Source organism: Microtus pennsylvanicus, chromosome 19 (assembly GCF_037038515.1).
Source record: "Microtus pennsylvanicus isolate mMicPen1 chromosome 19, mMicPen1.hap1, whole genome shotgun sequence".
NCBI classification, from domain to species: Eukaryota; Metazoa; Chordata; class Mammalia; order Rodentia; family Cricetidae; genus Microtus; species Microtus pennsylvanicus.
In genome coordinates this window covers 23,294,014-23,301,246 of record NC_134597.1, presented here as the reverse complement: position 1 = coordinate 23,301,246, position 7,233 = coordinate 23,294,014, and the positions used below count along the sequence as shown (strand labels likewise).

Here is a 7,233-nt window from a genome sequence, read left to right as displayed (position 1 = left end):
ATGGTGCCCGTGAATATCCTGGCTGATGTTCTCAGGAGCATCAACAATGCTGAGAGAAGAGGCAGACACCAGGGCCCCATCAGGCCCTGCTCCAAAGCTTCAGTTCCTTGCCGTGGTGATGAAGCCTGGTTGTGTTGGTGAATCTAAAATCGCTGCTGACTACAGAGTGAGGAAAACCATTGTGAACCTCACAGGTAGGTTGAACAAGTGTGGAGTGATCAGCCCGAGATTTGACGTGCAACTCAGAGATCTAGAAAAATGGTAGAACAGTCTGCTCCCATCCCGTCAGTTTGGCTGCATTGTACTGACAACCTCAGCTAGTATCATGGACCATGAAGTGGCAAGACAAAAACACAGGGATCCTGGGATTCTTTTTCTAGAGATGTAAAACACATAAATAAAAAGCGTTCATGGGGGGGGGGGGACCGCCACATACGCTGAAATAGTCGCTTGTCTCTGCTTTATAATATGAGCAGGTCCAGCGGACTGAATGCCTTCCTTTAGCCTCCGCAGTCACAGCTCGCTCTCTCTCTCTCTCTCTCTCTCTCTCTCTCTCTCTCTCTCTCTCTCTCTCCTCTCTCTCTCTCTCTGTTTCTCTGTCTCTCTGTCTTTCTCTCTCACCACACACACTTGCATGTGCACGCACATACATACCATAAAAATGCCCAAAGGTCCCTCTTCAAGCTATGAAGGAAGGCTTTACCATTCCTTGTCTGGGATTTCTTGGTAGGGATGAGGAAAATTCATGGTTAACACGGTGGCACATGCCTATGGTGTTAGTACTTGGGAAGTGGAGGTGGGAAAACCAGAAGGTCAAAGTCATCATTGGCTATATAATGAGTTAGAGATGAGCCTGGACCACCTGAGACTCATCTTCTAAAAAAATATATATATAAGGGGGGGCTGGAGAGATGGCTCAGCGGTTAAGAGCACTGACTGCTTTTCCAAAGGACCTGGGTTCAATTCCCAGCATCCACATGGCAGCTCACAACAGTCTGAAAATGCAGTTCCACGAGATCTGACACCTTCACACCAATGCATATAAAAATAAAGTTAGATAAATCATCAAAAAATATTTAAAAAAACCATAAAATGGAAGGAAGGAAGGAAAGAAAGAAAAAGAGAGAAGAGGGTTGTTTTAGTTTCTGTTTGTTTGTAATAGAGACTTGCTATATAGCCTGGTTGCCGTTGAACTCTTGGCACTTCTCCTGCCTCAACTCCTGAAGGTTGAGATTGTAGCACGGCTAGAAGAAGGAATTGAGAACAGCTTTAGGGCAGAAGGTAGAAAGATGGCTCAGCCTTAAGTGCACCAGCTTCTCTTCCAGAGGACCAAGGTACAATTACCGGTACCACATGGCAGCTCACCGTCATGTGTAACTCCAGTTCCAGGGCTTCTGACATCCTTTACTGGCTTCTGCAGGCACCAGGCACACAAGTGGTTCATAGGCACACATGCAAGCAAAACATTCATACACATAAAATAATAAATTTTCTTTTAAAAAAAGAGCTTAAGATGTTTCTCTGAGCCAGTATATTCTTCTCTAAAGAGAGAGGTTGTGCTGTGTGTGTGTGTGTGTGTGTGTGTGTGTGTGTGTGTGTGTGTGTGACAGGGTTTCTCTGCGGCTTTGGAGCCTGTCATGGAACTAGCTCTTGTAGACCAGTCTGGCCTCGACCTCACAGAGATCCGCCTGTCTCTCCCTCCCGAGTGCTGGGATTAAAGGTGTGCACTAGCTGAGAGAGATTAAAGATATTTTTATTTCTCAGCTTTCACAGTGTGTGCATGATTCCATTCACCAGACTTCAGGGTTATTTATTTATTTATTATGTATACAATATTCTGTCTGTGTGTATCCCTGCAGGCCAGGAGAGGGTATCAGACCTCATTACAGATGGTTGTGAGCCACCATGTGGTTGCCGGGAATTGAACTCAGGACCTTTGGAAGAGCAGGCAATGCTCTTAACCGCTGAGCCATCTCTCCAGCCCCTTCAGGGTTTGTCTTTGGGGGGACTCTGTTGACCTAACAAAAGGAAGCAGGAAGGCAGGCAGAGGAAATGCCAGCGGTGCTATCCTAACAGTGCTGTCCACAGCTACTGAAACAAGTGCTCCTGCATGGCCATACAGCCAAGTGCTACTCCCTAGACAGAAGGAAGCAGAAAGAGGCTGTGGAAAAGGAGGGTGTTCGTCTGATGGAGGAAGGTCATTGGTTAAAATAAAAGAAGCTGCTTGGCTCTCATTGGTTAGGAGATAGGTGGGAGGAGTAAACAGAACAGAATGCCGGGAGGAAGAGGAAGTGAGGTCAGACTCGACAGCTCTCCTCTCCAGAGCAGACGCCTTCAGAGAGACACCATGCTGCCCGCTCCAGGGAAGATGCACGCTATGAAGCTCCGACCCAGGATGGACATAGGCTAGAATCTTCCCGGTAAGCGCACCTAGGGGCGCTACACAGATGATTAGAAATGGGCTAAATTAATATGTGAGAATTAGCCTAGAAGAGGCTAGATAGAAATGGGCCAAAGCAGTGTTTAAATGAATACAGTGTCTGTGTAATTATTTCGGGGCATAAGCTAGCCGGGCAGGCGGCTTGGGGTGTTGGGGATGCAGCCCCGCTGCCGCTCCTTATTACTACATTCGTCGAGAACTGAGGAGATGTCCTGGCAGCCCTTCAATAGCACTCAGTTTGTCCAAGTTGGCCCAGCCCTCCCTGAAGACCAAAACAATCAATGTCTGCTGAAAGTTTGTCTGTATGACTTGTGCTCCCATCTGCAGCATGGGGCTAAGATGTCAATTCAAGAGTCTTAGCCCTGTCTACATGTCCTGGCACAATTCTGTTGTTAGGGCCATGAGAAGTTGCCTGAAGTTACCAAGGCATTACAGGACTTGATTTGCTACGTGTAGCTTCTTGATTTCTGAGTCATTCTCTTCAAATATCTTGACAGTCTGAGGTCATGTAATCGCTGATGACTTTCTGTGATTTGCCGTCGGGCCCTTTGCTCAGACAGGTTTGACGTGAACCTATCTGCCGGGTCTCCGTGGATATCCTTGAGACCACGGTACCTCCTTACAGTTCGGCTGTCGCATGGGCCAGAACCTGGAGCAGAACTGTTGCATTTTCCAGTTCTTTCCTTTTCTAGTGTTTCTTGGTTTTCAGATAAGAGCATTGAACATACGGAAGAGGCAAAATGAAAACAAGCTGAGGAAGCAACCTCAGAGGGCTTAGCAACATAGATTTGAAACTGAAGATTTGCACTAGCCATTGCTAACTGAGCCCTAGCGGGTAACTTCTGCGCCATTCTTTCTTCCTTCCCAAAAATAAAGAAATTGTCAGTTGTGTTCCTATAAGCAGAAATGACCAACCCTGAAAGGAAATTAAGACAGTGATCATATTCATAATAGCATCTAAAAGAATTAAAGAATTTTGAGTAATTCTGATCAAGGAAATTGAAAGACCTGTAACATACAAAACCATAAACTAGCCGGGCGGTGGTGCACACCTTTAAACCCAGCACTGGGGTGGCAGAGGCAGATGCATCTCTGAGTTCGAGTTCAGCCTGGTCTACCGAGCTAGTTCCGAGACAGCTAGAGTTACATAGGGAAACCCTGTCTTGAAAAAACAAAAAACAAAACAAAAACCCCACAAAACAGGGCCTGAAGAGGCATCTCAACAGTTAAGAGCATTTGTTCTTGAAAAGACCAAGGTTCAATTCCCAACATCCATATGGTGAACCAACTCCAGTTCCAGGAATCCTCATGTAGTCTTCTGATTTCCTTGGGTTCCAGCACGCACATGGTACACATATATACACACTCTGGCACACATGCATACACAGAAAATAAATGAATAGATATTTAAAACTCAAAATATAATGAAAGGAATTTAAAAAGCCTTAAATCAATGATCAAAGTAGGAAATCTCAGCATGGTTATGGTATTAATACTGCATGAGAAGAACTACAGATTTGACATTTTCCCTAAAAAAAAAATTTCAACAACTTTTCCAGACCTTGTAACCCAGGCCTGTAATGTCAACTCCCAGGAGGCTGAGGTGTAAAGATAATAAAACAAGGTATGCCTGGACTGCAGAGAAACTTCAAGGCTAACCTGGGAAAGACTTCATCTTAAAAAGTAAAGAACTAAACATGTTTTTTTAAGTACTAGCTAGGACTGCAGTTCAGAGGTAGAATGCTTACCTAGCGTATTCAAGGCTCTGGGGAGAATCCCCAGTACTGAACACTAATTAATTAAGGGGCTCCGGGCAACCAAATTGGAGGAGTCACTCTCTCAACGTCAAAGGTCTTCTAATTAAAACACCATGGAGAGGGGAAGTGTGGAGAGAAGGCTCAATAGTGAAGAGCTCACACGGTGGCTGACAACCATCCAGAACTCCGGTCACAGGGGATGGGACAGCCTCAGCTGAACTCAACACCAGGCACTCACAGTGCTGCTCATAAACACATGCAGTCAACCCATGCGAAACACCGAAAAGTAAATAGATAAAAGTAAATCTTTTTATTTTTTTATCTGTATGGGCACATGTTTCTGTGTACCATGTACATTCCTGGTGCCCACGGAGACCTAAAGAGGAAGAGGAATTCACTGGAACTAAAGTCATGGCCAGGTATGAGCCGATATGTGATGCTGGGAATTGAACTTGGTTCTCTGAAAAAGGAGCAACTATTCTCACCACTGAGCCACCTCTCCAGCCCCAAATAAAGAAGTCTTTAAAAAAAGAAAGTGGGCTGGGCAGTGGTGGCATACACCCTTAATTCCAGCACTTGGGAGGCAGAGGCTAGAGAATCTCTGTGAGTTCGAAGCCAGCCTGGTCTACAGTGTGAGTTCCAGGACAGTCAGAGAGCTACAGAGAAACCCTACCTGGGCAGGGGTCGGGGGAAAGTGGTATCCGAATAGGACAGACGTGCAATAGACTAGACATACAGACTAGAATAGAAACCTTAGAAATAAAACTCTTACATCTATGGCTATTTTGTTTTTCTTTCATTGGTTTTTTGAGACACGGTCTCAGCGTATATCCCTGTCTGGCCTGAACCTCTCTATGTAAAGTAGACTGACTTTGAACCCACAGAAACATGCCTTCCTCTTCCTCACAAATGCTGGCATTAAAGGCATGTAACACCTTGCCTACTTTGTCTGTTTGTTTTCAATAAAGGCACCAACAGCAGTTCGTGAGAAAAGACATCTTTTCAACAAGGAATGCTGGGGGAACCCGACAGTCCTGTGCAAAAGAATGGAGCTGGCCTGTTACCGGACGGTGTGTGTTTTTAACGTGGTTTATCTCTGCCAAAATTCACACTGAGGCCTGCACCTCACTGAACATTCGGGTTACGGTGATGAGGTGGTGCATGGGTGTAATGACGAGGTGCTGGGGCCGTTAAGAGATATGCAGTCAGGAGGTGCCACTGTCATGAGTGGATCCATATGTTCTCAGTGATGCTTTGTTCTTTGAAGCTGGGTCAGGTCTGGTGGAGCTGGGTTGGGAAGGTTGTTCTAAACCCAGTTCAACTTCCACAGCCTTCTCCTTTGCACTGTCTTCTCATGAACCCTCCCTTTCTCCCCATCCAGTACATTCTCTTGCCATGTGGCAGCATGATTGGACGGCCCAAAGAGCCAAAATGAAACTCCTTTCTGTATAATTTAATCAGTTATACCTGTTTTTTTACAGCAGCACACAAAAAATTAATGTGTACATAATACACATGCATACACACAGACACACACATATGCACAACCTCAAAATGGAGCAAACTCCTTAAATACTAAAGAGAGTTTGCCTGGTATTTGATTTGGCAATGGAAATTCCATGGCCATAATACCAAAAGTATAGGCAATGAAAGAAAAACCAAATAGACGGGACTTTATCAAAATTAAGAGCTTTGGGGCCTGGAGGAATAGCTCAATGGTAGAACATGTGCCTAGCATTTACAAGGCTCAAGTTTCAACACCCAACACCAAAAACAATAATAACAATTGTTATTATAACAGCAGGTCTTGGGATGTAACTTAATTGGTAGAGTGCTTGCTTCTCATGTACAAAGCCCTGGGCTTGATCTCCAGCAACATACAAACTTTATTTATTTATTTATTTTTGGGTTTTTTTTGGGGGGGGGTTCGAGACAGGGTTTCTCTGTGGTTTTGGAGCCTGTCCTGGAACTAGCTCTTGTAGACCAGGCTGGTCTCGAACTCACAGAGATCCGTCTGCCTCTGCCTCCCAAGTGCTGGGATTAAAGGCGTGCGCCACCACCGCCCGGCAGCTTTTTTATGAATTTTTTTATGATGAAGAATTTTTAATGTTAAAGAAAGGAGTCAAAGGCAACTCCTTTTAGACAGACATACCATGTTCATGGATTAACGGCTTGATGTGGCAAGGACTTCCTTTTTTCCCTCTACATTGATTTCCAAGACCTCTTGTTTCATCACAGCAGGGAGCTGACAGCTCCAAGGACAGATGAGTGTAGAGTCCTTGTCTGGCCAGAGAGTGACAAAGGCAGAGTTTCCACAGCATCTTAGGAAGCTCCTGTTGCCAGAGCGTAAATTACATGAGATTCCTTCAATCCTAAAACGAATGGAAATACAGACTTCACAGTTGGGTACAGTTTCTTCTGGCTGTTAGCAGTCGTTCCTCAGTCATGCACCACTGGAAGACAAGATGCTATGGAGAGGAACTGTGGGGCTGGTATTTACGACAGAGAGGAATTTACAAAAGCAGAATTTATCCAAAGGGACAAACCAAGCGCTGTTTGGATTGCTATCAAATGCCAAGACATTGTGAGCAGTCAGCTAATCATATTCTTGTAAACAGAATTTTTTTCTCTAAATATTGTTCTCAGTTCTAAAAGATCTCATCAAGTTTCTCTGCAGACGTAAGTTTACTCTAAAATTTGAGTTTTTAGAAGTTGGAAGACGTTAGGGTAGCTGAGATCTTGTCTCTCTGTGCTACTGGGGACTGAGCCCAGGGCCTCCCACATGCTAGACGAGCACTCTACCATTGAGTCAGCTACCCCAAGACGGTTCCTGAAAAATGAAAGGAATCCTGCCCAGGGTTGAAGTGGGCTACTCCAGTTGTCAAGATGGTGCAGGAGGGCTGGAGAGATGGCTCTTCCAAAGGTCCTGAGTTCAAGTCCCAGCAACCACATGGTGGCTCACAACCATCTGTAATGGGGTCTGGTGCCCTTTTCTGGCCTGCAGGCATACACACAGACAGACTATTGTATACATAG

At 45.1% G+C, this 7,233-nt stretch overlaps 1 pseudogene; it reads left to right on the top strand.

Moving 5' to 3' along the window:
- Window positions 1-380, top strand: LOC142838338 (small ribosomal subunit protein uS8-like; annotated as a pseudogene).
- Window positions 381-7,233: the final 6,853 nt, after the last annotated feature.